This window comes from Triticum dicoccoides, chromosome 5A (genome assembly GCF_002162155.2).
Source record: "Triticum dicoccoides isolate Atlit2015 ecotype Zavitan chromosome 5A, WEW_v2.0, whole genome shotgun sequence".
NCBI lineage: Eukaryota > Viridiplantae > Streptophyta > Magnoliopsida > Poales > Poaceae > Triticum > Triticum dicoccoides.
Genome location: NC_041388.1, coordinates 550503274 through 550511551, shown reverse-complemented (window position 1 = coordinate 550511551; position 8278 = coordinate 550503274).

The following is an 8278-nucleotide window of genomic DNA, read 5'->3' as shown; positions in this document are numbered from 1 at the left end:
GTGGAGCTGGAATCGAAGCGGGACAGAGAGAGAATCTGGGCAGGCTCACCATGGCATGTTAGCAATCACGCGGTGATCCTTGCTGACTTTGAGGATTGCATGCGTCCAGATGAAGTAAAATTTGACCGGCTACATCTTTGGGCACGGGTCATGAACCTCCCATACAATCTCAGAGATGATGCATGGGGGGTTGAGATCGCAAAGCAGATAGATAAAGGAGCTACATCAGTGCAGTTTGATCATATGGGGGGCTATCTGCGTGCGCGAGTCTCAGTTGATGTGAGCAAGCCACTAAGGAGATGGATTTTGATTGATTCAACAAGAAGAAAGCGACAAGATCTATATGATATTCAGTATGAGAATGTCCCGCATTTTTGTTTCTCGTGTGGCTGCTTAGGGCACTCTGATCTTTATTGCCCTACTCCGGGAAAGAGGGACATCCATGGAAATCTTCCTTTCGGGTCTAGCTTGCGGGCCTCGGATGAACGGAAGAAAACTTCATCAAATGACAGCTCGAGTAAACAAGGTACGGCTGCCAACCAGAGCAAGAGGGAGTCTAAAAACTCCAGCAATGTTGGTGCTAGCAAAGCCACTCCCGAGGTAAATTCTCCGGTCAAGAATCGCCCTATCAAGAGGAAAGATGTACCGCGGCGGGAATATAGGAGGGTTAATGGCCCGCTCCTAATAATGGACTCGGGTGCTGAAACGGCGTATCTTGATACGTCCTCGCTGCACTCTGAGGAACACTTGGATGAACGACACGATGAGGATGGAAGAAAGAAGAAGAAACCTACCCCAGAAAACTCGGCAGAGGCTGCTGGACAGCCCTGCCCGTCCAAATGAATTGCATAAGCTGGAACTGCCGGGGGCTTGGGAACCCAGCGGCAGTTCGGGAGCTTCGCAGTATTGTGAAGCAAGAAGGTCCTGCCCTTGTGTTTATCATGGAAACTAAAATAAGGGCGAAGAAAGTAGAGAATCTACGAAATACTTTGGGATTTGCAGGATGTTTTGCGGTCGACAGTAATGGTCTTAGTGGCGGTGTGGGACTGTTTTGGTCGAGCGAAGTTTCGGTTGAACTGAAAAATTTTAGTGTGAGCCACATCGATGTGGTTGTCACAAAGATCGGTCTTGATTCTCCTGGTTGGAGATTCACTGGTTTCTATGGAGCTCCAAGAGTGGAAAACCGTCATCAGAGTTGGCGCTTCATGAGAATTTTATTTGGAATCGAACACCAAGCATGGATATGCACTGGCGATTTCAATGAAACACTTTATGGTACCGAACACTTCAGCCGTGCTGCACGGCCGGAGTGGCAAATGCGAGCCTTTCGCGAGGTCGTCGAGGAGTGTGCCCTCCAGGATCTTGGCTGGGCCGGAGTGGAATATACGTGGGATAACATGCAGCAAGGCGAGGCAAACGTCAAAGCTCGCCTAGACAGGGCTCTAATCAATTCAGCAATGCTAAATTTGTTTGAGGAGTCCAGGGTTAGACATGTTAGTTCCATAGAGTCAGATCACTATTTTCTTGTAATTGAATTGCGCGAGCTCAATAATCATAAATATCAGAAAAAAGTGAAACAGTTTCGGTATGAGAATGTGTGGCAATCACATGCCGATTATGATGACCTTGTCTGTGAATCATGGTAGCGGCTACATCAAGGGCAAGGTCTCGCAGGTAACGCATGCACTCTTTCCAAGATGCAGGGCGAGCTGGGAGCATGGGGCGTAAGAGAGTTCGGCAATCTCTCTAAAACAATAAAGAAACTACAAAAAAAGCTAGAAAGCTTGCGCCGGCATGCAGTTGGCAGAGGGCCCTCGGCGGAGGAGCTAGCAACAGCTCAGAAACTTAGAGAAGCCCTCAGACAAGAAGTTTGGTTGCGGCAGCGATCAAGAGTTCGCTGGCTACGCGCAGGTGATCGCAATACAACCCACTTTCAAGCATAGGCAAAGCAAAGGAAACGTATGAATCGTATAGCTGGTCTGAAGCGGCTAGATGGATCTGTATGTGCGGACTCTGAGGAGGATAAGGTGGAAGTCCAAGGGTTCTATCAACAACTTTATACTTTGCAGGGTTTCCAGAACATGGACGGTTTGCTCCAGTTTGTGCCAGAACGGGTTACTCCGATTATGAATGATGATCTTCAGCGACCCTTTGAGGCTGCGGAAGTACGCACGACACTGTTTCAAATGGCACCGTCCAAAGCACCTGTCATTGATGGTTTCACTGCGGGATTTTTTTCAGCGACACTGTTCAGTTGTTGAGAAAGATTTAGTGCCGGCTATGTTGGATTTTTTGAATGGTGGGGAGCTTCCTCTGGGCCTTAATGACACTTCTATCACGCTGATCCCTAAGGTACGACACCCCCAATCCATCACCCAATATCGTCCCATATCGCTTTGTCCGGTTCCCTACAAGATTGCTGCTAAAGCGATCACTAATCGCATGAAACCGTGGATGGAATCAATAGCGGGGGAGGAACAAAGTGCGTTTGTACCAGGCAGGTTGATAACTGACAATGTACTGGTAGCATTCGAGAGTATCTACTCAATGAAGAGGAGGAAAAAAGGGAAAAATTTCTCATGTGCTATTAAGTTAGACATGATGAAAGCGTATGATCGCATGGAGTGGCATTACTTGGAGGCTGTGCTTCTCAGACTGGGTTTTGGCCACGGTTTTGTTCGACTGAGTATGAAGTGTGTGATGTCAGTCAGATTCACTGTCAGAATGAACGGTGAGCTACTTCCTTTCTTCACACCCTCTCGGGGTTTGAGACAGGGATGTCCGGCATCCCCCTTTCTGTTTCTGCTATGTGCGGAAGGACTCACCTCTCTGCTGAACTATTATGGTGGCAACTTTATAGACAGAGGGATTCGGGTCTCGTACAGATCGCCATGGGTAAATCATCTCCTGTTCGCTGACGATAGCTTGATCTTTATCAGTGCAACGGAGGAAAGTGCAGATAGATTGAACCAAATTCTGCAAATTTATGCTGCTTGTTCGGGCCAAAGTGTTAATAAAGACAAGAGCTCGGTTTTCTTCACAACAAATTCCCCCACCAAAGAAATAGAATCAAACAGAGACTTGGTATTATGGTGGAGGCTTTCAGTGAGAGATATCTTGGCCTACCCATAGCTGTGGGGAGGATTACCAGCGACACTTTCGATCACATTGGTGAAAGAGCTTGTGGTAGTATGCAGGGGTGGTCAGAGCGAAATTTTGCATGCGCGGGGAGGGAGATCTTGCTCAGATCCATCGTCCAAGCCATCCCTACATTCAGCATGTCATGCTTTCGACTTACTAAGAAGGTATGTAAAAAGTACACTTCCAATATGGCCAAATATTGGTGGAGTAGCTCCCTGGACAAGAGATCTTTGCATTGGATTTCTTGGAAAGCGTTGGCATCGCCAAAAGTCCAGGGGGGGTGGGCTTTCGTGACATGGGGATGTTCAACCTCGCACTCCTCGGGAAGCATGGGTGGAGGTTCATGGTTAGCCTGGATTCATTATGCGCCCGAGTGTTGAAGGGCCGATACTTTCCAGATTCAGATTTTATGCACGCCACAGTGCCGAAGACAGCTTCTCCAGTTTGGCGGGCAATCGTGGCGGGGCGCGAGGCACTTCAGGCGGGTTTGATCATGCGGGTTGGTAATGGAAGATCTATATCTATCTGGGAGGATAAATGGATTCCAGGTACCATTAGCATGTCTCCTATGTCCATTATCACTCCTACTACTTTGCTTACTGTCAATGAGCTCATTGATGAAGAAAACTGGACATGGAAGACGGATCTTGTTCGACAAAATTTTCTTGCTCCGGATGCAGATGCTATTCTGAACATACCATTGCGCACTGGAGGTGGGGATGATTTCTTTGCATGGGCTTTTGAAAACTCAGGTGTGTACACTGTCAAGTCGGCGTACCGTGCTCTCGTGACTCAGAAAGAGCGTAAAGCTCTAGAGGAAGGGACGGCTACCGGTGCCTCAAAATCTGAACAACAGATGTGGACATCTCTGTGGAAGCTCAAAGTTGTGCCAAAGGTCAAAGTTTTTTGGTGGAGAGTTCTCCGCGGGATCCTCCCCGACGAATCAACCCTTAAGCACAAACATATCAAACCTATAAGCCTATGCAATTTATGCTTGGCTAAAGAGGAGGATCTTATGCATGCACTGGTGACTTGCTCCCATGCACGCAGGTTCTGGGATGAAGCGCAAGCATGGCTCGATGTTCGACTCCCACGTTTACATCCAACAACATGGGCGCGCGACATCTTATGTGATGACCGTTTTTCGGATCATACGAGAGGACAGATTGTGTCGGTGATGTGGGCTATCTGGCATTCACGGAATCGTTGGATTCATGAGAAGGAGCATGTAGATCCAGTGTACTCCACTCGACGCATTCGTGAGGACTTGGCCTTGCTGGATATTCCAATGAAGCAGGCCACAATGTTGCCAGGTCATGGCTGGCGCCCCCCAGAAGCAGGTTTTATTAAGATAAATGTTGATGGTGCAATCAACTATGAAGCAGGTTTAGCCGGAGCGGGTGGTGTAGCTCGCTCGTCCACGGCGCTGCTTGCTTCCTGGTGCAAACCGCATATCGGTGTCACGGATCCTCTCATTGCTGAGGCTCTGTCATTGCGAGAAGGAGCCATTTTCGCTCGTCTACGGGGCTACTTGCATGTGATATTGGAATCCGACTGCCTAGAGATCGTGAATCTCTGGAACACTCGCCACGGCTCTTGTTCGGTCGTGGCTCCTCTACTAGTTGAGATTGGAGAGCATGCTCTGTCTTTTGACACTTTGTAATTCAACATGTAAAAAGGTTCGCTAATTTCCCGGCCCATCTCTGTGCAAGGCATGCCAGCACACTGAAGGTGAACGAGAATTGGTTGGACTTCGCACCTTCGTTCCTGATCAGCAGCCTGATGGCGGATGATCCTAGGAGCGTTTTTGTTTGAATAAAGCTCTCATAATCCCCCGCAAAAAGAAAAAAAACTGGCACCGTCGCTGTTGATGCATACTCCGTCCGGAGTACCAGTTTGACCTTCTCGTTGTTGCTACGTACGTTTTCTGGTCGCGTTTCCCGGAGAGCTAGCAGACTGTGGAATTCATCAGCGCTCACAGTTCACCTACCACCTTTGCCTTCGTTCTGCCCAGCTACCTGGTTGATCACCAAGTAATTAGCACATGCGTACCGATCGAGACTTAATCGAACTGGCTATGTTAACGATGACTTAATTTCATTCTGTTTAATCGTCTGAATGACGCCGGAACATTTGACATGGTAATATAGCACGTACTGTATGATTCATTCCAAAATCATTTGAGTTGTACTTACTACTACAGTGTACACCCATGCATGCATGCACATGCAAATCACAAGACCAATGGAACGTTGTAAGCAATGACGTAGTACCCTGCCCGTTCTTAAACAACTGCATGCGAGTGCAATGGGACGTATAGTCCATCTTCCGTACGTTTTTCTTGTTCCTTTTTGTCTCCAAAAAAACAGCATGTTACACATTCACATTATATACTCGTTCACAAGTAAAGTAAGCCGCCCAGCTGCGTGACCCTTTTCAGGTTCGTTTTAGCCTTTCGGGCCACTCCCACAGCCACATGCATGCACGCACGCAGACGCCCGCCTATAGCCTCTTTTCAAGGGGCGGGAATCAGCGATTAAAACATGCCTTAACCAAGTGAATACTCCACCGTTTACCTTTGTCCAAAAGCAAATTCATCATGGGTAAAAAATAAATCAGGAAAGGTTCATGAGGATATTGTTGATTTCTACTTTGAGTGGCCACCAAACATCCCATCTAGAACGCGGCAACGTTGTTAGTGGGAAAGGACACGATCGCTCAAACGATCGAGATGCTGGGCGAAGCTAGTGGTACTCGACTGCTCCTTCTCGCCGTCGATCTCAAACGAATCCACGACCGTTGAACCTACGGCCGCGCGCGACCGCCGGCCATCATAGCGGCTGGCTGCGACTTGGCGGGGCGAGCGAGAGCCGGCGGCCGGCGTCACCAACCCCGTTGAGCGATCTGATTCCAGTCCCTACACGTAACGCTGACCCGACTGGATTCCTCTTCCATGGCCGTCGGCAAAAGGTCGTTTTCGTACTACCCAACAAGCACACGAAAAGGGCCCGTACGTCCTAGGAGCTGCGATCTCATGGGCTGAACGAAACACACGCACGTTTTCTGCAAGAAAAAAGAGTCAAGGACAGATGGTCTCTGGTTGCCCCCCAACTTGGACTGACCGACATTCACCATTTAAGTTGTCCTACGTTAAAGTTATGTGCAGTTATATTTGCTTATTGGTTATTCTCTATTATTTTCGTTCAATTCGGCCTAGGACCTCTAGATGGCGACCAACAGTATTGCAAGTTCGATTAAAAAAAAATGTGAGTACTGGTCATTTGAGTTAGAAGCTATTTTTTTTGGAACGTAGGCTCAAGAAGAGCCCGGCTTTGAATTAACAAAGTCATCAACCGGCCAGGATTACAACTCCGGAATACAACCACACTCCAACTAAAAGAAAAGAAAACAAACGGCAACGATACAAGGGCGCCTAGGAGCAGCTCACAGAGGCATACAACAAGCTAGCTAACACACATAGCTAGAGATGCCAGGAACCCCATACACGCTGAGAACCAAGGCAAAAACGCTAAACGGCTCAGGAAAGAGCACCGACGACGGAGCACAAGCACGCCATTGCCAAACGCCTGGGCTTGAAGTAGACACATCCATCCAGATCCATCGTCACAGAAGGCCCCTGCCTCCTCGCCTGGCTCGAGGCGCCGCACCGGTGAGCGATGGACATGCTCACCCTAGAACCTGCATGAATGGCATCGCAGGAAACCACAGGGGCGGAACCAGGCGTTCCCAGCCTGCCGACGACGACTTACCTGCAGCGCCAAATGCAAGAGTCCAGGCATGAAACCGGGGCGAGCTGTCGGCATGCACAAATGGGCAGCAGCAAGGGCCAAAACCAAATCTTTGGCTCGCTCGACGAGCAGAAGGGCAGCCACCGGAGGAGGGGAACCCTATCCCCTCCCGTCCTGGAGAGTCCACGGGCACCGGAGGAGCCCTGCAGCCCAACGAAGAGCACCAAACCAGCTTGACCACACACCAAGGGGGACATCGCCGCCGCTGGAGACACACTGCCGCCGCCGACACACTCCACCTACACCACAACGAAGCCCGCAACCCATCTTTGTTCCCAAAACAACGCCTTCAAGAAGGTTACGGCGCCCTGGGCGTCGCCGCTGCCCAACAATGTTGAGGATTTCATCCGGGAGACAAAGGGGAAGGGGGTAGGGGGAAGGACCTGACCGGCGCCTCCAGGAAGGTGAGCGGCGCCCGCGGGCGTCGCCGCCGTCGCAACCGACACGGCTAGCTAGGGGTTTCCCCCAGTCCTGCAGCCCCGTCGCCCACTCCCACCCGCAGAAGAGCGCAGTCCCATGACGAAACAGGGCGGATCTGAGGGGGGAGGCGCTCGTTGGGGAAGAGGGGAATGGAGGCGGCCAGATCTGACATGACAGGAGACGAATCCGCCGCCGCCGTGCGCCGGCCCGCATCCACCGGGGCTATTTTCCCGTTTCCCATGCATTGAGTTAGAGAACGTCATGATACTCTACACAATCAACCTTTAGAAATCAACTGGTTGATACAAGATGTAAAAATAGGTTCCTATTTGTCTACCATTATTCTTATGTTTTTAAGTGTTAATTCGTTCAATCTCTTGCTTGTATATAGTAATTACAGATTTGCTGAAATTTCAGTTTGTAAAACCCATAATCGTATCCATGCTCCATCTTTATACTACTACAGACCTTATCGTTCCAAGTAGATAAATGCATGAAAGGACTAAGATTGTTGCTGCAGATGCTTACTTGTGATCGCATCTCATGATGAATTGGGAGGTAACTGTTTCGAGAAATATTTTCCCAGTCTAACATGTATACAATATCACTAGTAGAAAAAGGGGGCTTTGGTCCAGGCCGGGTAACCCCATTAGTCCCGGTTCAGTCCAGAACCGGGACCAATGGATGCATTAGTTCCGGTTCGTGCGGCTAAGGCATTAGTCTCGGTTCACCTGGGCCCTTTAGTCCCGGTTCATGCCATGAACCGGGACTAAAGGGTGCGATGCCCATTAGTCCCGGTTGGTGGTACCAACCGGGACTAAAGGTCTAACCTTTAGTACCGGTTGGTGCCACCAACCGGGACTAATGGCCTTTGAGGCATTAGTACCGGTTCATGGCACGAACCGGTA